We start from the raw sequence: 23,977 nt of genomic DNA, 5'->3' as shown, positions 1-23,977 counted from the left end.
ATTTTATACAAATCAGCTGGACGCCCAGCGTTACCCGGTTGTACAATACGTTTGATATTTTAATTTATGCAGATTCCATATGAATTCTTATAGAATCAGTCCTCTATTAGGTATTATATATTACGAGGAATAATTTGCTCGGAGGACTAATTCACAAAAAAAAAAAAAAAATAAATAAACAATGATGATAATGTGGTTCATCAAATTCCGTCTGTGTTTGTTTACAATATCACGTTAGCTGATATTTGGGTTTGACGATGAATGCCCTAGAAAAGTCACTTCTAATTAATGTTTAGTTTTAAAATATGCAAACAAAGAAATGACTTGCTGCGATTTTAAATGGTACCCCTCCTTTTAAAATAAATTGAACTTATTAATAAGGAAAAATTAAAATAAAATGTTGAGGTACACCCGTCGGGTTTGAAAAGAGGACTATTTGATCTGAAAAAAAAACAAAAAAAAACTGTAATTAAGAACTGAAATTATTTTGTCTGACAATAAAAAAAGAAAAGATGGCAGGTGCTCGTCTGAACTCCAATCTCTTGTACCCCCTCGCCAATCTTTCACGAAAAACACCTGTCTAGCTGAATCCACTGTGAAAAATTTCCCCCACTCTATATCTGTGCCTAAATCAAAATGTAGATTCCATGAACAAAGCTTCTTTCTTAGAACTGCACGCCTGTGGAACTCTGTTCCGTCTGCCTGCTTCTCACCTGAATACAACCTGGATGTCTTCAAGTCCAACGTTAACAAATTCCTAATTAACCGTCCCCTTAAGTAAACACTTCATTAAATCTCCACACTAATGTACTGTACTTGCAATAACCTTTATCCCTGAGTGGCTTCCGGGCCTTGATAAGTGGTGATCACTGTGTAAAAAAAAAAAAAAAAAAAAAAAGATGGTAACTCATCAGTGAGGGATTATTTTTGATCTACTTTTAAGCATTTTAAACCATCCACTATGTCATTAGACCTTGAACGAAATAATTACTGATACGTAAAAAATTTAAATAGCAATGAAATCATTTTATGATAGTCTAGCTGACCCCGTTTCCAGGCGTTGCCCGGGAGAATTAAGAAAGCCAACAATTGCAATCCACACAAGTAAATTTACTTGAAACCACCGGGAAAAAAATTTTTCACCAAAAATATGCACAATATAAAACATATTTGTAATATTAAGTAATTCGGTAGTTGGTGGTGAGGAATACACACTGACTGACTTACTTGGATAATTTCAGAGATGGTGATGATTTGTTTTAAATTTGTAATTTGATTATTTAAGAAGTTTCAACAAGAACTTGTTTTCATTATTTTATTCTATTATTAATTACAATAAAATAATGGAAACAAATTCTTGTTGAAACTTCTTAAATAATCAAATTCTGCGTAATTTCAACTACTAACGATCACTACACTGTTATCTTGGTGATCACCATACACTCAATAACCCTTATCCTCGAGTGGCCTTTGGGCCTAATAAATGGTGGTTCCCGTTGACTGGTGCAGGAAATTTTTTTCTTTATATTTACTCTTATTTATCACAAACAAGGCATATTACCACTTGGGTGTAAGGAGTTACTATTTGAAATTATGCCTACAAATGAACTGTGTAGGGAGTTGAGCAGCAAGATTTCTGTTTGCATTACATTAAAATTTCGTCATTTTAGTAAAGTCGGGGAAGCAGGGAAGACGGAGGAAATTCCAAGGTCCAGCAGTTTGAAGAAAGAAACTATTAGAGTAGAATGCTTTTCAGCATCTAGGGACCTTTAAAATGAAGGGGTGGGATTTTGTTGCCTGTCGGATTAGTCAAGAGAGCACAAGTGCTACAGATTCGTCGGAGCACATTCCATTAAAATACTTGTAAAACAGACGCAGGGATACAACAGTGCAGTGATGGGACAGGGGTTGGAATTTGGCTGACAGTGTGGAACCTATTAGATTAGAGATTCTTTTTAGACCCTGTCTAATGTCTAACGACAGGCACACCAACCTAAAATGCATTATGGTGGAAGTTAATTTTGCAAATAACTAGGGCAATTGCTCTTGATATATCAAAGGCTTTTGATAGAGTGTGGCATAACACAAGATCTCCAGCTATGGAAATGTCTTCTCAATTATTAAATCATTCCTTGATGGGCAGAAATCAGAAACTTGTAGTATTAATGGTGGCATCCCTCAAGGTTACATCCTGGGTCCAACTTTCTTCTTGATCTTCATCAATGATCTCCCAAATCACATTCTTAGATCATTCGTTGACATTTACGCAGACGACACTATCGTCCATGGTAACACTTCAAAGGCTGGCAATGACCAAGATCTCTCTGATTCTCTCTTCTCTGATCTTGGGCACGTGGTGCAATGGGGAGGGGGGAAAGTGGCTGGTTAATTTTAATGCATCGAAAACCAAGCTTCTATCTTACCATCATCAATGCTCTGACCCACATCTGGCCCCTATTGAAATGAATGGCTCATGGACGACGCCCTCTTCTTTCTTATTTCTTACAGAAGAGACGTTGCTAGTCTATTTGTGCTTTATTGTTACTTTCACGGCAAGTGCTCAACTGAACTCCAATCTATGCCCCCTCCTCCATAAAAAATTCAAGGCAAACACTCGCCTAGCTACAACCATTGTCAACAATTTCCGTTATTCTCTATTTGTACCTAAGACTAAATTAAAATTCCATGAGCAAAGCTTCTTTCCTAGAGCTTTCCCAACTAACTATATCATGGTCGTTTTTGACATCACAGTAAGCAAGTTTTTATTGAGCCGTGCTCTTAAATAATCAATTTTTACCCATTTTGTATAATTTCTGATCATTATTGTGTTCACTTATTAACTTTTATCCTTGAGAGGCTCCTGGGTCTTGATAAGCCGTAACTCCCTTGTAAAAAGAAATAAAAAATAAAATCAACAAATATAAAAACACCAGAACCAAGAAAACGTGTTAGTGTATGCATCTTATACCCCCTTCCCCCCCACCTCACGTCACCTCACCAATTATTTATTTTATTTTTATAAAGGGATTACCACATATCAAGGCCCAAAGGCCACTCGAGGATAAGGGTTAATGTGTGTACTGTAGTCAGTGGGACAGTAGCATAGAAGACACCGCCCATTAGATTTCGAAACCAGTTTTTAACTCCGTCCAGGCAAGAAAGGTTGCTCTAAGCAGCCCCTTTTCAGATGTGATAACAAAACTCCATTTTAGGACGTATTTAACTCTTATTCAAGTTGAGGATGGGATATTTTCTGGAGCGATAGAATGATCCAAACATTTTTCTGAGGACCTTGAAAATGGGATTTAATTTTAGATCAAGAGTGAAGGCTGGTTGGTAGATATATTTAAAATGTACAAGAAATAAATTGACAAAAATAGGCTTTAAAAATATTTTTAGTGCATGGGGGTAGAATGCTCTCATTCTGTCAACCATGACTGGGTAAAAGTGCTAAGTACTTCGCAATTGAATTCTAAGTGTTGTTCGCATTGAGGATTGAACCTTCAACCTCCAGAAGAGTCCAAATTTGTCACTGATTTTTACCAAGTACTTTTAGTGGATTAAATAAAAGGTTCCGTTTGAAATTTCATGCAGATTCCCGAATTTGACCGAAAGATTCCAGAGTTATCCGTAGAAGCTTGGAGGTGACATCAACCGAAACGCTATGAAAATAACTCTTAAGATGTGAACAGTAGAGAGATAAATATCTTCAATATAGCCTCCTCACATAGCCTTTCTTGCAGGGGGTATCCATTGTCTTTAAAAGAAAGCCACAAAAATATATTCTTTTAGTTCCTGCAGCTTTTTATCTATACTGCAGAAACTGTTTTGTTTTTCTAAGTAAATGTATTCTATAATATTTGTCATCTCCAGAAAATGTCAAATGGACCACGTCGAAAAAAGCTTTATTGACAGGTCGACGGTTTCCCTACGGTTTCTTCAAGACAATGTGCGTATGGATCAATTTGAAGACAAAGAAAACAGACTGAGGTGGGTGGGGGAATTAAGATATCTTGGTGATGTCTTTTAGTGCAAAGATAACCTTTGTGCATCCCTTCTGCTGGTTGGTCACAGCGACTTGACTTAAATTTCATTTTTACTCCCCCACCCCTTCCATCTTTCCCAACCCATATCCCTCAACGTCATTTGAGCTCATCCAGTATCTTCTCCTTCCCTCCCACCCACCAGCTCGACAGACATTTAATCCTATCATATCCCCACGGATTATAATTCTAAGTAAGTAATATTTAAGGGCACGTGGCCTTTTGTTGTGTCATGATTCAAGCCTGGTGTAAGTAAGTAATTATAATAGACTGGGGAGGGAGTGGGACGCAGTCGACAGTGTGACGGGCTTAGGTATTATTTGTTAAGATTAAGCTTTTTTTTTTTTATTCCTATTTTTTTTATTCCTATTTTTTTTTTTTTTTTTTGTAGAAAAAATGTCAAAGGCTTCTGTGGGAACACACCAGCTGGAGAAGTTGTATTAAATCCGGAAGTCCCAAGACTTTTCAAGATAATTATTAATAATGATAATTTATTTTTATTCCGTCATTTTGTTTTCGTGTGTCACGTGACATTTAAAGCTGTTAATCATGACCATGAGTCATTCATCAGATACAGGTGATGCTAAAATACGTGATTCAATTTCATCATTAATATATATATATATATATATATATATATATATATATATATATATATATATATATATATATATTAGGTTAGTGTAAAAATGATGTCGTTTTTATGATATATATATATATATATATATATATATATATATATATATATATAGAGAGAGAGAGAGAGAGAGAGAGAGTAAAAAACGACATTATTTTTGCGCCAATCTAATATATATAGTAAGTTATGAAAATATATATGTCAGTTAAGCTACACATAATATTTCACGTTTCATCCTCGTGAGAATTCGTCAGGCTTAAGCTCTACTTATGTATTCAGCACTGTTGAAGTAAATACTGAAAAATTTGCATAAAATTATATCTTCTTATATTAATTTATGTGATTAAATGAAATATATATATATATATATATATATATATATATATATATATATATATATATATATATATATATATACTAAACGGTATAAGCGGTAAAAAGTGGAATAAAACGTGCTCAATATGTTTTTTTTATTTTACAATCGCAAGATATTAACTTAGTCTATGTATGTCTGTGGAAACAACGGTAATGGACTAAGTTAATATCTTAAGATTGTAAACTTATATGTATATATATATATATATATATATATATATATATATATATATATATATATATATAAGCTACACAGAATATTTCACGTAAATTAAGTAGTTATATATTTATATATATATATATATATATATATATATATATATAACTACTTAATTTACTCACATAAAATTAATATACGAAAGTATAGATTTATGCGTAAACTTTAAGTATTTACTTCAAAAGTGCTCAATACATAGATAGAGCTAGTTAGTAATTTATAAAATATATAAGCGCATAAGCCTGAAGAGTCCTAGAGTGGATGAAACGCGGAATATTCAGTGTAGCTTAATCGCTATACATATTTTATAAATTACTATATATATATATATATATATATATATATATATATATATATATATATATATATATATATATATATATATATACACAGTCCTGGTCAAAATCATAAGACCTCTTAAGAAAGTAAGCGTTTACGCATATTATCAAATTTTTAATCAAACAAATGGTTGAAACCGTTGCCAAAAGGGAAAATATGATGGGAAAAAAATGAAATCTGCTTCATTCGAAACCTTAACCCTCATCTAATAATTATTTTTTAAAAAACAAACATTTTCACCTGGTCAAAATGATAAGACCACTGATAATTTATCTAACAAAAGGCAATTTAAAATTATTGAAAAGGGTCTCAGTATTTAGTATAGCCGCCATTATTACGAATTACTTAAAAAATTCTCTTCGGCATGCTTGCGACTAAGTTTTTTATCAGTTGCGAAAGAATTTTATCCCATATACTGGAAACTGAATCAGAAAGTTCCTTTATTGAATCATACTGGGTTCCATCCTTGAACGCTTCTTTTGCCATCCATGCCCAAAGATTTTCAATGGGATTGAGGTCTGGAGAACATGCTGGATGATCTAACAATTCTATATTATTTGAAGAAAAGTATTCTCGTGCTTGTCGAGAAGTGTGAATCACAGCATTGTCTTGCTGGAAAATGCAATTTCTTCAACACAGACGTTAACCTTCAGTCCTGATAGAAGCATTTTCACGCATTGAAATGTACTTCAATGATGTTTGCCGGCCTTTCACTACTTGCAACTTTAGGGTCCCAGCTAACGAGAAAGCACCCCAGATCATTAAAGACCCTCCTCCACTATGCCGAGTTGAAAAAGTCTCTTTGGGCAAATTTTTATCATGCCAATAGTGTTGAAATCCATCTGGACCATCTAGATTAAACTTTTTCTCATCGGAGAAAATTACATTTTCCCACTTCTCTTCATCCCAAGTCTGGTATTTGGCGGCATATTTAAGTCGGTTAGTTTTGTGATGTTCAAGAAGATGTGGTTTCTGCAGTCGCTTTAAATGATTAAAACCCTTCATTTTCAGATGCCTTCTGATGGTTTTAGGACTACATTCTGCTGCTGTTGGGCTTTTCAATCGACTTGAGTTCATACTGGAATTTTTTTTAACTTCTTCTGATACGGCGATCCAGTGATGGGGTTATTTTTTTTGGTTGACCTGGTCTCTTTTTGTGCCCATATTGATCTGGATTTCTTAAAAAATTTGTGATGACCGTTTTGCTACGATTCACTTCGTTTGCAATGGATCTATGGGAGAGTCCACCCCTATTAAGCTCAAAGATCCTTCCTCTCTCAAACTCTGATAATGGTTTCCCTTTTGCCATTTATAATTTAGTAAGATGTTTTTTATCTACTAACAAGTTGCTTTTAGTAACATAGAAAGCTTTTCGTATTCATTTTTTCAAAACTAGCCGATTATTAAAGTGGTCTTATCATTTTGACCAGGTGAAAATGTTTGTTTTTTAAAAAATAATTATTAGATCAGGGTTAAGGTTTCGAATGAAGCAGATTTCATTTTTTTCCATCATATTTTCCCTTTTGGCAATGGTTTCAACCATTTGTTTGATTAAAAATTCGATATTATGCGTAAACGCTTACTTTTTTAAGTGGTCTTATGATTTTGATCAGGACTGTATATATATATATATATATATATATATATATATATATATATAAGAGAAAATAGTTAATAAAACATGTTTAAAAACACTTTGAAAAAGAGTTAAAAACATATTTAATCTGAACAGGAAACACTTAATAAGTGGATAGTCCTTAATCCGTGGAGTTTTGAAGAAATACTTTACTTCTCATCAGAGGGTAGAATTTAGCAAAATGCGGGATCGGATTTTGCATACAAAAGTATTTAATGAAACTGCAAGTAAGTCAAAGATCTTACTTGATAACAAAAAATGAAGCAGAGGGAATATGGAGAAGAAAAAGCTGATTTCACATGAATGGATAGTCTGGTGAAAGGTAAATTATCCAATGACGGTAAAATCCAAAAATGTAAATCCAAGAAAGTTAATTAAATTTCCATTCGCACAAGTAAAATCCAAGGAAATTGCGCAATTGGAAGATTGTCCAAAATAATCCAAAAGGCCGAAATCCGTGGAATAATTCACAAATATGTACAAGGAATAGGGGAAAAAATTCCAATAATATTAATAAAAGAAAAATAAGATATGCGTTTAACACGGCTGCCGAGACAAAGCTCTATCTCCTATTTGGTTTTATCAAGCTTTTACATCTGGTTGAGATTACTTTATAAATATTAATTCTTTAATAGTTATAATACACTTTAGTTTTACCATCTTGGATCATTTTGATAAATTTAATTGTAATTTTATTTTATTTTATATATATATATATATATATATATATATATATATATATATATATATATATAGTGGGGTCCCGATTTCGAATCTTGCTAGATTCAGTCATTCTGATGAGTTGTAGACAACAAAACACGTGTAAGTGATAATTATATTTTACAAACAATATATATGCCGCTCCCCATATGGGGGTTACAAATTGGTCAAAGGGAAAATTATTCCCAACTCGCATTTAGGTAAAAATGCACTTCAGTAAATAATTGAATTCATTCAAAACGTATTGCAAAAACAAATAACACTTTCTTATCATTGTTTAACAATTCAGGTTATCAATGGAAACAAGATTTTCGAAATGATAAAAACTTGTATGTATCTCCTTTCCTAGAACCAAGATTCAAATTAAAATTTCAAAAAAATAGCATGAAAAACACTAAGAATTGGATTCTGCATCTTCTACTTTCTATTGATGATAATGAAACAGAATCAGTAGGATATGAGTCACTTGGCAGTGATGAAATGATTTAAATTTAATAGGAAAGAGAAAAGTAATTAATCGGCCAAATAACCGGCCGATTACCGATTAATTGGCAAAGTGGCCAATTACTGATTACTTGCTAATTAATCAGTACACCCTTAGTCCAGACCTTGCTCCCTGTGACTTTTGGTTAATCCCTAAGCTCAAGGAAAACCTTAAAGGCTGTCGTTATAAGACAATTGAGAAGATGAAAGAGATATTGACTATGGTCAGTGACACGCTCACACAAGAGGACTTCCATGGGGGCCTTCCAGAAGTTATTGGAATGGTACAAGAAGAGCATTGCTGCCGGAGGAGATTACTTCGAAGGGGGACTAGAATTTCATGTGTGTACTATCAATAAAAGTGCTCATACAAAAAAAGTCTGGAAACTTATTTAAGGCACCTCGTATTTCATAAAACGGCAACGGAACTACCATTCAAGATTCATAGCATACAGAACTAGATTTCTAAAATTTTCATGATAACATGACTCTTTAATTTTGGCTTCCTAGATTTCAGATCTCAATGTTTTTGGACTATTAAGTAAGGAATATAGTTGAATACATGGCATAATCACTTCTATTGAAATGTTAATTACCCACGGCAAAGAAGAAAGGTGCTAGCCCACAAAGCAAAGGTTGGCTGTGTTGACTTGTTTCGAATCTCCTGACCAGAAGTAATCACTACTTCCTGCATTGATGATTGCGTAAGCATGTAATACTAGTGTCTGTAGGTATAAAAATTATCTATATATTAATAAGATTGTGTGTGTGTTATTTATTTTCTGCGTCAAGTTTACATCCAAGTGACTGTTGTTTGATTTTTATGGACTTCCATTTCTTGTAATAAATAATTTTATCAAGAATTCTTCATAAGTTTTGGTTTCGGTTTCGATTCCAGCTGATGCACCAAAGTTTTATGGATATATATTTTTGAAATCACAACTTTATAATATATAAGAATCGATAGTAAATTGACTCTATGATAACATATATGAAACCTGCATGAATTAAAATATTATATTTAAGCATATTTTATGACTGGGCTACACCGGGCGTCCCTGCTAGCTTCGATAAATACTTTTGCACATTGAACAAAAGAGATACAATAATATCAGGGCGTCTCCATTTATGCTGAACATCCACAGAATGTCAGCATCAATATATTACATATGAAAGAGTCCGCTGTGGAATTTCTACAGGCCCCACTAGTAAATATTTATTATCAAAATGTTAGAGTATTAAAGCATCTTTAAGAAACTGAAATTGAGCCCTGTTTAGTGAATTGAGAAAATGCGGTCAATTAGAACATACGTATTATTCCAACTTCCTTTTGTTGAATACTCTCATGGTCGCTGATTACAACATCTCTCTTACATGCCTTCATAAGTACATAAATTCACTTCCATTGAAATATCAATTATTGGTTGCCGAGAACAAAGGCGCTAACCCGCAAAACGAAGATTAGCTTGGTTGATCGGATTTGAATCTCCTGACCAGCAGTAATTATCACTTATTGCACTGATGATTACGTAAGTATGAAACACTTGTCTATTTAGTTTCCTGTTTTATGTGAGAGCTTGTAATGGCCATTGAGGAGATCGTAGGCCAAAAGGGAACCACATGTCAATGTCGGCACTCAAAAGAGAAAAGATTAACCTTCTCAAGTCAGTTTTCTTACCTGTACCATTCGAGTAGCCAGTTATTGAACTCTCCTCAGACACTGGATATCACATATTAGACATACTGCAGACGCCTGAACTCCGCACTGTAACAGCGGTTTGAGGAGTAATACATAAAGTGGTAGAAATAGTTCACGAAGCAGAAATAGAGTATTCTTAGTTTTGTTCACAGACTGAATGCAATACGTAGATGGCTTAAACGATGATATAGAGCTTCTTTTTTTTTTTAATCTCATTCCCCTCCTTATAAAATAAGCCACATTCTCTCAGTTTATGTGTACGGCTGTCTATATTTGGAATTTTTTCAAGGGAGATAACCTTCTGGTGTGAAATGGTGCTGATGTTGTGGAGAACAGATGCTACACTTTGATCTTAGTAAAGGAATATACCTTTTTTAAAATAAATAATTTTACTTTTCATTTATTCATACCGATAATATTGTGGGGTCTGTGTTTGCACTTGACAACTATAAATGAGAGATACATATTAATTTTAATTCATTCATATCAATAATATTATGAGGTCTAACTAGCCCCGGATGGTCAATTGTGTCACCGCCAAGAGTAAAAGGTAAGCCAATATCACACGGAAGTCATTCAGTTTCAATTAATGATATTTTCATTGTTTGTACTCTCAAGTGTGTATCTGTTGATATCTTATATGCGTTTATATAGTGATGTGGTTCTCGGTTGATTAACTGTGTCGAATATATACCCGAGAGTCAAAACAATGATAAGAATATGCTGTTGTCATAGCCCTAATGATCACATAGTGGTAAATTAATGATGTTCATTATAAATTTTGTGGTTGCAAAATTCATTATATATATATATATATATATATATATATATATATACTAGCTGTACCCTGCCATGCGTTGCTGTGGCTCAATTTGGGGTAATGGAAAATTCTAATAAAAAGAGAAAATGCATGTTTCTTATATTCTTAGTACAGCAATCCACTCCCAAAAGTAAAAAAAAAAAAGGCGAAAATGAAAAAAAATGGTACTCTTGCAGAATTGGATCCGGATCCTCGGGATTACCGTCAATCATGGCTTGGGCTCGACAAACAATCAGTGGATAAAGCTGAATGTAGCAAAAATGTTGAAACGCTAAATGTTTTTTTTTTTTTTTTTCTGTATACAAAAATGTGAGTTAGTAATTAATATTTGAGTGATGGAGGGTGGGGGTACTATACACAGATTCGAAAAAGTTGTCCAAAAACAAATAAATGAAAGCAAAGGTAAGTTACGTTTCTACCTAACTGGATAATTGTTTAGTGTTTTTATGCAATGTAAAATGTTTAATCGGCTGGAAAAACAGAAATGGTTGCAGACTCTGTTAAATACGTTAAGTTTGGGAAAGTAAGTTGAAAACTAAAAACTATACAATACAGTGTCAAAAACCCACCGAATATATGTTACCATGACATAGGCTGACATAATCGGTGGGTTTGTGACAGTATTTTGTATAGTTTTTTAGTTTTAACTCACTTTTTCAAACTTAACGTAATCAACAGTGTCCGCCACCATTTGTATCTTTCAAATACACCGATAAACACTGTTTTTCGAGCCGACTAAGCGTTACATTAAATGAAAAGGGTTTGTATTACTAAGCACAGATACAAAGAAGTTGTCAAAAAATAAATATATAAGAAATAAATGTTATCAAAGGCAAGAAAAGTAAATGTTCTACCTAACTGGATAACATTGTAGTGTTTTTATGTAATGTATAATGTTTAATCGGTTCTAAAACATGCAGTGTTTATTGGTATATTTGAAAAATACAAATGGCGGCAGACTGTATCGAACACGTTAAGTTTGGGGAAATTTTGGGAAAATGAGTTTAAACTAAAAAACTATACAAAATACTGTTAGGAACTCACTCAATATATGTTACTGTGACGTAGGCTGATATATAATTAGTGGTTTTAAACTTTCGCTCATTAAAGATGACGACTTTTAATAGTCCCTTTTAGTGATTACCTGGTTTGAGAATATTATACAACTAAACGGCAAATCTGCCCAAAAAATCCGGTATTATTTTAACTTTAAGGCCCGTCTCACATTCGTATATAACGAAATATTTTATTGTAGATTTCAATGTACTAAAAACGAACCTGCAAACCGTTTCCGTCGCAAAAAGAAAGTTTCATGATATGAAGAAATTACTTTTCAATGTAAATTTAACTTAGAATGAGCACCCACTTTCTGGCCACCTGAGAGAGGGACATTTTTCTGTGTGGGGGGTGGAGTGTGTGTTTTGGCGGCCCCGCCCCTCCAACCAATTTAAACAGGTAATTTTAAAGGATTTTCCAAGGGTAGAAAGAAAGCCCCCCCCCCAAAAAAAATCGTGGCCACAAAGTGGGTGATCATTTTACGTTAAATTATTATGGAAAAGTGATCCTTCCCTTTTTTAAACTAACATTTTTTCATATCTTGGAAACTACTCGTTTGCCTTAATTATAAACTTTATTTTCGTTTTCAGCGACCCCGAAAACCTAAAAAAGTGGTAATTTTAAAGGAATTTTCGAGGGTGGAGTAATTCTTCATATTTACCTTCTTTTTTTTTTTTTTCAATAACATAAGAAATTAAGAATTAGACAAATTTATTTTAGGTAGGTTTCGCCAGGAAAGCTTTTAAAAGTAAAAAATTAAGATAAACAAATGGTGCTAGTGCACTTACCGATCCGCGCTATTTTTTAAATCGTATTTCCAAGTTTAATTAAAGTTTTTTTTTTTTTATTCAATTGTAAGGTTAAAGTACAATATATATATATATATATATATATATATATATATATATATATATATATATATATATATATATATATATATAATTTAAAAAAATAGGGATTTTTTTTTTACCCATCTATTAATTAGATAGTTAAATGTTGTAATTCGCAAGTTGTCAACGTGTGGTGCACGTGAAAGGCTCATTTCTACCGGAAATGAAATGGTGGACAGTCTCGCAGTTACGAAAAATATTTTTTATTTTATTTAATATATTTTTATAATTTGCGATGTTAACGATCTTAATTTATTTTAATAACATGCAAACATTCCTTGACTTTACAGATAAATTTTCTGAAAATTTCAATTAAATTGGTAATGTAGAAATATGGTTCTATCGACTTTGAACGAACCAAGAATTACATTTTTATATATATAGATATATATACTAGCATGGGTGCCCGGCGTTGCCAGGGTGTTTGGAGGTGTATACTGAGCTAAAAAAAAAACAAAAAAAAGGTAAATTTTTTAAAGTTTGACCCCTATTATGACTCCTTAAAATTTATTGTTTTGGGCTCAAATCAAGTTATTAAGTTAGAACCATGTCCAAGGAACCTATATATATTTCAAGTGTTTAGACCCAAAATTGTTGGACTAGTTTGGTAGAGTTCTCAAAGGTCAAATCGTTGAATTTTGACCCCTTAATCGCCAAATTTCTGGCCGAAAACCAATCACATAGATTTTCCCAAATCTCAGTACCCTGAGTCTGTAGACTAAAAATTGACAGAATTATTGCGTAGGGAAATGTACACAGACACACAGATACACAGACGCGTTCACTTTTATAGATAGATAGATAGATAGATAGATAGATAGATAGATAGATAGATAGATAGATAAAGAGAGAGAGAGAGAGAGAGAGAGAGAGAGAGAGAGAGATTAAACAAAAATATATACGTATACATAAATATATATGGAAACAATTTTGTGTTTACTATAAACTTTTTATGCAAATATTACACAAGTCTAAATCATGTAGAATATCTGCATGAATATAATTACACGTAATAGTTAACTAAAGATTATCATCCCATAAGAAAACCGAAAAAAACTAATAGAGAATTAATTAAAATGAATGTTTAAAAGAATATGCAAACTAGCTAGATCTTTCGCAGATGAATGCAATTGCACGATCCATATATAACAAAATTGTATTTTCTTTTTAAATAAATATAAAATAGCGTCTTTAATATGAATATCAATGCACACAAAAGATAAACGAATTTATAGGAGTAATGTAGCAGGTAATGTAGTGATGGAGGTTTTATTGCGAATGATCACATATTTCCATTTCATGATTTTAAAATTTAATTGAAATGTATTTTCTCTTTTCTTTTCTTTTCAGGATAGAGACCATATCAGTTGTTGAAAACGTTTAAAGGGAGGAAGCGGCCACTTGAATTCTTTGCCTTTGTAAATCGGTTTGAATAAGGCGTTCATACAGATTTCCCCCTCCCCCAAGTGCTTCCCTTTCCCCTATAGAATCGTTAATAAAAATCACACTTCGGTATATGCCATGCTTGTCCACCAAGTTTCAGCCATGCATGTCAAACAGTCTTTGTTACGTCTATATATCTATAAAAGTGAGAATGTGTGTGTGAGGATACTTATCAACCTATATACTCAACGAACTTTTGATCTACAGACTTGAACTTTGGTATATATGTGATTCAGATGTGTGGAAAAATTTTAATCGGTTTTCATCTGGAAGAAAGTCTGCTAAGGGGTCAAAATTTAAAAATTGGTACGTGCAGGCCATCGGATGTTTATCTATTTGCTAACTGTTTCATGACTACGCATACGCTAATCGTTTACATTATGTTAAGAATAAGAAGGTTAAAAAACTCCTTTTGGAGATTATGTTCAGTTGGCCCAATAGTTATCATACTTGACTCACTGTGTTTAGGTTTTGGTTTCGATCTCAACTCGAGTATTTTTTTTTTAATTTAACAGAAATGAATTTTTTAGAACCCCCCCCCCATAATACTCGCATGTACATGTTTCAGTTTCTTTCCGTTTTTTTATTTTTTATTTACGTTATTTTTTTAAAGGAATGTAACGTTACATTTAGTACTGAGCAACGCCAGATACATCTTCTAGTTATTCAATATAATTGACAGAGTACTTTGGGAATCGTCTCATCAGTAGGTTTGATCCTGAATAGGATTTTCACTCACTCGAACATACCTCCCCTCAGATTTTATCTATAAAGTTATCGCAAAAAATGATGTCCATAAAAATAATTTCCAGATTCTTCCTAAATTGAAATCGATCATCAAAACTAAAATCAAGGTAAGAGAGCAAAGTTGTTGACAACTTCGCATGTTATATACACGGGTGCTTATCAGTGAATGGCGATAAAACAAAGACTGTTGGACATTCATGACTAAAACTTGGTGGACAAGTCAGGCACAGACTGAAGTTTATTTGTATCAAGAAATAATTAAAGAAAAGGTTATAAATTTTATAAAACGATTTCCTGGGTGACATCTTTCTTTTTGAGCTGGGGTCATTCTGACTAAATAAACAGAATATTTGATTAAGAATGAAATTTCTAAAAAGTTACTGAATAAAAGAAAATTAAATGTTTTGGGGGATTTAGCAAAAACAAACTTTTTTTTTTTTTTTTTTTTTAATATCTAAGAATATTAACACCAAAAATTAAATGCTGAATTCTTTGGGTGGAGTCAGACAACCATAGTCAAATATAACAGCAACGGTTGACATTTTTTTTTTTCAAAATTGCTTCATATCGCAATTATAAAAGTTTAATTGTGCTTAGTAATCAATTTAAAAAGTTGTTTTTTTTTTTTTTTTTTACTCTTAAAATCTTGGGTCTCTCTTAAAAATTAAAAAAAAATGTAAGGCGTTGTGTTTGGAGGGAATGACAAAGCAGTTTTAAATAATAAAAAAAAACACCGTTGGGTACGAGACAAGATTATTATTCCTGACATTCATAAATGACCTCTCTGATAAAATTGCCTCTGAGATGGGTATATTTGCTGACGACACCACACTCTATAACAGACATGAAGGAAAATGATGACCACGTATTCAAGGCAATAGTGGAAAACCTGGACGAAGACCTTCAGTCTGTAGTGGAATGGGAACAAAAATGGATGGTAACATTCAAGCATCCAAGACTAAGCTTGTTTCCTTTAATAATTCGAAGAAACCTTCTCAACCATTGATAGCTTTGGTTAAAGATACATTACATGAAAATACTTCTTTCAAACTCCTCAGCTTAACGTTCACAGGGAACATGAGTTGGAACAAATACATTGAGGGTATTGCCAAGGCTGTTGTAAAGAAGATGGGCTCTCTTTACCATGCTAGAAAGTTACTTATGCCTAAGAATATCCTATATTTCTACAAGGCCACCATTTTCCCATGTATTGAGTATTGTTGCCACATTTGGGCTGGTGCATCTGCTACTAGTCTCTCACTCTTAGTGGTCAAAAGAGTCGACAATCTAATAGGTCTCGCACTGTCAGCGAGGCTTCAACCACTGTCCCATCGATGAAATGTTGCATCCCTCTGCCTGTTTTACAAGTATTTTAATGGCAGGTGCTCTGACGAACTACAAGCCCCTTTGACCCCCCCCCCGGATATAAATACCCCCAGCAAACCTGAAAAGCAGCAAAATCACACCCCTACACAACAGAGATCCCCAGATGTAAGAAAGCCTTCTACTCTAATAGTTTCTTCTCTAGGACTGCTAGACTTTGGAATTCCCTGTTTTCCTGACTGTACTGATATGCAGAAGTTCAAGTGTAAACAGACATCTTGCTGCCCAAATCCCTACAGAGTACTCCTGCAAATCATCTCCCAGAGAGTAGCCCACTACATCAAAGTGGCACTGTCACTTGTTTCAGATAAAAATGCAATAATTGTTAATTATAAAATATTTATTTATTAACATGACGTTTCGAAACAGGATTATATTGTGGTGTTAAGTTTCCCAAACTTTCAAGGTATATCTCATCTTCAGGAAAAAAACCTTCTACTCTAATAGTTTCAAAACACTATCAATAATTTCTCCCACTCTTTATCTGTGCCTAAACCTAATCGTAGATTCCATGAACAAAGTTTCTTTCTTAGAACTGTGGAACTCTCTTCCATTTACCTGCTTTCCAGCTGACTATAATATGGTCATCTTCAAGTCCAATGTAAACAAGTTCTTGATGAGCTGTTCCCTTAAGTAATCCAATTTATCAAATTTCCACTACTAACAATAATTACGACATTGTCCCATTGACCACTGTATGCTTATTAACCCTTATCCTCGAGTGGCCTCCAGGTCTTGATAAGTGGTGACTCCTTTGCAAAAAAAAAAAAAAAAAGAAAAAAGAAAGATCAAGAAAAAAATTTGTGCAATCATTCATTCACTCATTAGAGGTGGATTCATACCGGAAGCTTTAAGGAAAGTGGAAAGTGGATCTTCGCTTTACTTTCGGCAACCGTGTAACTCTCACTTCCCTTATTTTGTCATGTCGACTGAACTCCAATCTATCGTTCCCCTTTGCCAAACCTTCACAAGAAACACTCGACTAACTACAACCACTATATACGATTTCCCCCACTCTCTATCTGTACCTAAATCTAAATGCAGATACCATGAACAAAGTTTCTTTCCTATAACTGCCCACCTGTGGAACACTGTTCCACTGGCCTGCTTCCAGGTTGAATACAACATGGTAGCCTTCAAATACAATGTAAACAAGTTCTTGCTGAGCCGTCCCTATAAATAATCAAATTCTACCCAATTTATACTATTAACGATTATTACACTACCAGCTTACATTCATTAATCCTTTTCCTCGATTGAAGTTTCGGCCTTGATAAGTGGTGACTCTCAAGTAAAAAAAAACCGAATGTTTTAATCTTTCTTAACTTCAATTAATAATAACTCAACTATAATAACTCTATAGTAATTATTAATATTAATTATTTGATAACGTCTACAACAATAGTGAACGTTCATGTTTCTGACTTACTTAAATAATAATGGATGTAAATTTTAATTTTATGATCAAAGAAATGGAGGCTTAATCTTAATATATGATAATCTATATATATAAAAGCGAAAATGTGTGTATGTATGTATGTGTGTTCGCTTTTTCTGTATGTCAACAAAAGGCTTTTTTCAGAGAAGCGGTCGCTCGCTTAACAACTTTTTAAAACTTTTTATATCACATACAAATCGTAATATCTCACAGTTAACAACGAAGCTCGCCTGTCTATTTAATTTGCTCGATTTCGGGAAGATAAATATTCAATATTTGTCACTCGCCGCATGTGGGTTAGTCTTTTTCCTATAACATCTTCGGGGGGGGGGAGCGTTCAGCAGTAAATGAATACTATCCCGCAGTCAAAATTTGACCTCATTTAAAACGGGCACCTGCTAAATCCAACTAATTAAATAAATTTAAACGTTAGCATCTCGCGGTGGGCCAATGGTTAACATCGCACTTTTTTTTTCACACTTTAATTTACAACTTTGCCTCAAGGGTTCGGGTTCGATCCTCATACTTACTTTTTTTTTTAACCCCCCCCCCCCAAACACCCGGGCAATGCCGGGTACCCCTCGCTAGTAACAAATAAAGGCAAATTTTAATTTTTATGAGCAAAGCAGTGGAGGCTTAATTTTAATATCTGATATATATATATATACTTTTACTCACCTTTACTCTCAAACTAGGTATATCACCACTTGGACGTAAGGGGCCACTATTCGGAACCATGCTTAGGAAAGATTAACAAGATGTTGGTTTATGTTACATTTAAACTTCTGCATGTCAGTACAGTTAGTGAAGCAGGTAGAAAGAAGGTAATTCCAAAGTATAGCTATTCAAGGAAAGAAGCTATTAGAGTGGAAAGCTTTCGATCAATTAGGGACCTCAACAGTGAAGAGGGGCGATTTTGTTGCTAAGAGGGTTTGTCAGGGATATGTATGTCAAGGTGGCACAAGTGCAATGAGCGCATCAGAGCATATTCCATTAAAATATTTGTAAAACAGGCAATGGATGCAACACTGCATGGATGCAACACTGCAGTGATGGGACAGGAGTTGGAGCCAAGTTGACATTCTTCATAATAAAAATGAATTTACCTGTGTCCAGCAAACTTTGTGGTGTATATATAGAGAGGTGCTTTTTGCCCATATCCTTGGGCCAGTTGAAATACGCAGATTATCTAGTAGTTGACTTGGTTTTAGTTATAAATTGGGATACGAAGTGGCTTGTTTTGTTTAATCCTGTTAAGATTCAGCTTGTGTCTTTCAATCGTAGGCGTGCCCCTTTTCTTCCTAAGATTTTTATGGATGGCTTTGCTTCCGAGGAAAAATCGACTCCGAATCTTCTTGATCTTTTCCTCTAATCAAATCTTGCTTGAAGTCGATATATTAGATTCGATGCTCTTTCTGCGTCTCGTAAAGTAAGTTTTCTCTATCACTCTATAAACACGTTCTCACAGCTGAGTCTCTATCTCTATCACTACAAATCTACTATCAAACAATGTATGGCGTATTGTTGTCATATTTGCATTGGTGAATCTGTGTCCCATTTGAAGGTTCACAGTAAATTGATAAATAAATTAAATGTATCTGTAGTTTGATTGCCCCCACCCTATCTTCTTTTCTGCAACCTCTCTTTCACAGACGTGATGTTGCTAGTCTCAGTCTTTCCTATAAACACTATTATGGCATGTGTTCTTCAAAATTGTCTGATCTATTCTCTGCTTCCTTTGTTCCAGCTCGTTTGACTTGTTGGTCTAGTAGTCTTCATCAATTCGTTGTTTTAATACCTCATTATGATACAGTTTCCTATTAGAGTTGTTTCTTTTCAAGAACTGCAAGCTTGTGGTGGAACTCTTTTCCTGCTGACTGTTTCCACCTTACTTTTAACCTTGACATTTTCAAGACTAAAGCAAATAAGGATCTCCTGTCTTTGCGATAATCATCATTTTTATTGTTAGCTCCTTACATTAAGTGGCTTCACGCCTTGTCTTGAGTGATTTCCATGAAAAATTATAATTTTATCTTTCACTTATCAATAAGTTTCGTTTCAATGATGTCAAGTAGTGAATAAGAATTAAACCAAGTGATTGCGAGCAGGCAAAACCGGTTAGTTATTAATTAGTTATAATATAAAAAAAATAACAATTGTATTTTGGGGATTTTTCGGACTATTATAATCATTTTCGTTATCGTTGTTACAAGGTTTTGGATGATGTCATCTAAAAAAAATTATCAATTTTTTCGAACTCGGGAATTTTTATGCCCAACATAACAATCTATTTTGAATTTTGAAGTGAACAATTTATTATTGATAAGAACATTTTTTAAAAGTAAAAGAAAATAAAAAACAGATACTACCCTTTATACAATAGATGAAGGAATAAAAATACTAACTTGCATGGAACCAAATAATAATTAACTATAACATATCTTAGTAAACAGGAAGGCAACCAAATAAAAAAAAATTTCCGTTCTGCTAGATCTACAGCAGATGTCCTTACAGTTATATCGCATAGGATTAGCAAATCTCTCGACGGTGGCAATCTTTCTAGGGCAATTGCTCTTGACATATCTAAAGCCTTTGATAGGATATGGCATAAAGGTTTACTTCATAAGATCGCTAGCTATGGTATAGCTGGAAAAGTCTTCTCAATTATTAAATCATTTCTTTCTGATAGGTTCATAAGAGTAGTAGTTGAGGGACAAAAATCAGAAGCTCACAGTATTAATGCCGGTGTCCCTCAGGGATCCATCCTGGGCCCAACTCTTTTCCTGATCTACATTAATGATCTTCCAAATCATATCCTTACATCATTTGTAGACATTTATGCTGACGACACTACCATTTATGGTACCACATCTAAGACAGTAAACGACCAAGTTCTCTCCAATTCTCTCTCCTCTGATCTTGAGCACGTAGTACAATGGGGAAAGGAATGGCTGGTTACTTTTAATGCATCTAAAACCAAGCTTCTCTCTTTACATCATCAACATTCTAATTCACATTTGTCATCAATTGAAATGAATGGCTCTCGTCTTCAGGAGGCCTCAAGTTTTGACAAGCTTCTGGGCTTGACCATTACTCCTGATCTTAAATGGAACACGTATATCAAATCTGTTGCCAAGGCCGCTGGAAAAATGGTGGGATCTTTCTATCGATCCAGTAGATATCTCACTGCTGATGCTATTCTCTACCTATATAAGAGCCAGGTACGTCCAAGGATGGAATACTGTTGCCACATCTGGGCAGGAGCTGCTAGAAAGGACTTGTCCTGCCTTGATAGAGTTCAAAATAGACTTCGTAGCCTCGTAGGAGATGTCCTTTTCTCCTCCTTGCAACCTCTATCTCACAGAAGAGATGTTGCGAGTTTGTCTCTGATGTATCGTTATTTTCATGGAAAGTGTTCAACTGAGCTTCAATCTATGGTCCCCCCTCGCCAAATTTTCACAAGAAACACTCGTCTAGCTGTAAACACTATCAATAATTTCCCCCACTCTTTATCTGTGCCTAAACCTAAACGTAGATTCCATGAACAAAGCTTCTTTCTTAGAACTGCACGCCTGTGGAATTGTCTTCCGTTTTCCTGCTTTCCGGCTGACTACAATATGGTTGTGTTCAAGTCTAAAGTAAATAAGTTCTTGATGAGCCGTTCCATATAAGTTATTAAATTTACCAAATTTTCATTACTAATGATTACTATATTGACCAATTTCTACTGTACACTCTTTAACCCTTATCCTTGAGTGGCCTCTGGGCCTTGATAATGTGGTGACGCCTTTGTAAAAAAAAAACAAAAAAAAAACCAACTCTTTTCAACTATTTATTATTATTATTATTATTATTATTATTATTATTATTATTATTATTATTATTATTATTATTAATAATAATAATGGTATTATTATTCTTATTAATTATAATAATAATAATGATAGTATTATTATTATTATTGTTAAATAATATCACCTTAATAATAATAATAATAATAATAATAATAATAATAATAATAATAATAATAATAATAATGGCATTATTATTATCATTATTATTATTAAATAATAGTACGTCATTACATTTTCCTTTCTGTGCATCTGGACGTTTGAAAGCAATGCCTTCAAATTGCATATTTATTTACTTATTATGCAAGAAGCAAGTCCTTCCACCAAAAAGGCGCAATCTTGGCTAGGATTTAGCCCTTAGAATTGTCAAGCTAGCGAAAATCAATAAAAGCGAGAGGGGGGGGGTGAGCAGTAAGGGCTATTGCTACTATTTGTGAACATGCATTGTAGGGGTTGATACATGGAAGCAATAAAAAAGGCAACCCTGAATAATATTCACTAACTTCCTCTCTCCCTTCTTTTTTTTTTTACTTATACGCATTTACACCAGCCCTCCCACTTTCAAGCACCTCACAAGTACTTTAAAGTTTAAACTGGTATGTATCGTTAATTGAAAGCTTTATTAGCAAAATCCCAATATGGGAGAAAGAGGGGGGATAAAGATAGATACAGACAGAACGAGAGGGATTTGACATGCTCGCTAGCAACTGCCCTCATCTTCTTCCGCATCATAATCCCGACCCCCCCCCCTCCTCTGAAAGACATGTACACAGAAACCAACATGCGCAGCCCAATCTGCCCGAAACAACCCCCTCACCACCTCTTCTTCGTTCTCCTCTCCCTCTCAATCCTTACATACTCGGTTGTCGTCGAAATTCACAAAGGCCGCTCCGACCCAAAAACAACAACACCGCTCTAATCACTCTAAGAACTCGATCGGTTTTTACGCAATAATCGCCACCTTAATCGAACCCATGATTGGAAAACTAATCGAACACGAGTGTGGACCCCCTCTTGTAGGTAAGTTTGAGTTTTATTGAATTGATTTCTTTTTTTTTTAAATGATTTAAACCCCTTTACTGTTTGTAAATATCGGTATAATGCATGCCAGGGAAAACGGGAAAGGGAAAAAGAAAGCAAAGAACACGTGGCATTGTTTTCCGTTGCCTTTCCCCACCACCGTCGCCATCGTTGCAGAAGTATTGCATAAATTCTAATTTCGAAAAAAAAAAGGGATCGCGTTCCGTATAAAATTTAGGTGAAATATATCCAAGTTATCTGTTTCCAAACTAAAATCACTTTTTAATTTACGCCTTCAAGGATCCAAAATAACTCCCCTCAGATCATTCCAATAATGTCAGATATTCACAGCACAGCAACCTTTTGTCCCCTTTTTCTTCTCCAATAAATGCAGTTGCGTTGCATTAAAGGGATCCTGCAGGATTTTAAGGAAAATAACAATGGAGCATGTCCTTCCGAGTTTCGATAATTCAATATTAAAATGAACCCAGTTTTTCTGCCTTTTCTTTTCGCTTATTTAGGGATCGTTTTATAAATTAACAATTGCTGAAAAATAAATAAATATCCAACATTTTCAGATTTAAAATACTATTCATTTAAAATCAGTTAATTCCCTAAAATGGAATAATTTTTCTTTTGTGTGTGTGTGTTTTTTTTAAATGCGTAATGGAAGCATGTTTCCTTTTTAACGATTTTAAATGGACCCAGTTTTCTGAATATTTTCATTTTTTTTTTTTTTTAGGGATCTTTTCTTATTTATTAACGATTGTGAAGTAAAACGAAAATATATAATAATGTCGAGTTTTGTTTGTTTATTTTTAAATTAGATTAACAACATAATTATTTATTTATACTTTGAACATATAAATATATTCTAAAAATTGTTTTCTGAATATTTTTTCCTTTTTGGGGAAATTTTACCGTATAAATGGTGAATTGCCAATTTTTATAACAACAATTAATTGCCAATTGTCAATTTATATAGTAAATTAAGAATAATTAACCCTCATAATTTTTGTTTAAATTTAGATATCATTCATAATTGTATATATCATTCATAATTGTGTATACCTTGCTTATATATAGATGTTATTTGTTTTTGTTTTGCGATACTTTTTGAATGAATTCAGTTATTTATACGAAAGTGCATTCTTACCTAAATGCGAGTTGGGAATAATTT

At 33.6% G+C, this 23,977-nt stretch overlaps 1 protein-coding gene and 1 long non-coding RNA gene across 2 annotated transcripts in view; one reads left to right on the top strand and one right to left on the bottom strand.

Moving 5' to 3' along the window:
- Positions 1–23,977, bottom strand: part of LOC145242658 (uncharacterized) — a 320,876-nt gene that overhangs the window by 53,155 nt on the left and 243,744 nt on the right. The gene's annotated exons all lie outside the window — the stretch shown is intronic.
- LOC145242651 (protocadherin gamma-A11-like) overlaps positions 22,453–23,977 on the top strand; it is a 275,878-nt gene continuing 274,353 nt past the window's right edge. Inside the window, exon 1 of the mRNA XM_080105773.1 lies at positions 22,453–22,797. The gene's annotated coding sequence lies outside the window, so the exon portion shown is untranslated. The remainder of the gene's footprint in view (positions 22,798–23,977) is intronic.

Source organism: Euprymna scolopes, chromosome 21 (assembly GCF_053919585.1).
Source record: "Euprymna scolopes isolate OS-2025 chromosome 21, ASM5391958v1, whole genome shotgun sequence".
Taxonomy (NCBI): domain Eukaryota; kingdom Metazoa; phylum Mollusca; class Cephalopoda; order Sepiida; family Sepiolidae; genus Euprymna; species Euprymna scolopes.
Note: the sequence above shows the minus strand (reverse complement) of the source record. Positions and strands in the feature narration are given on the sequence as shown.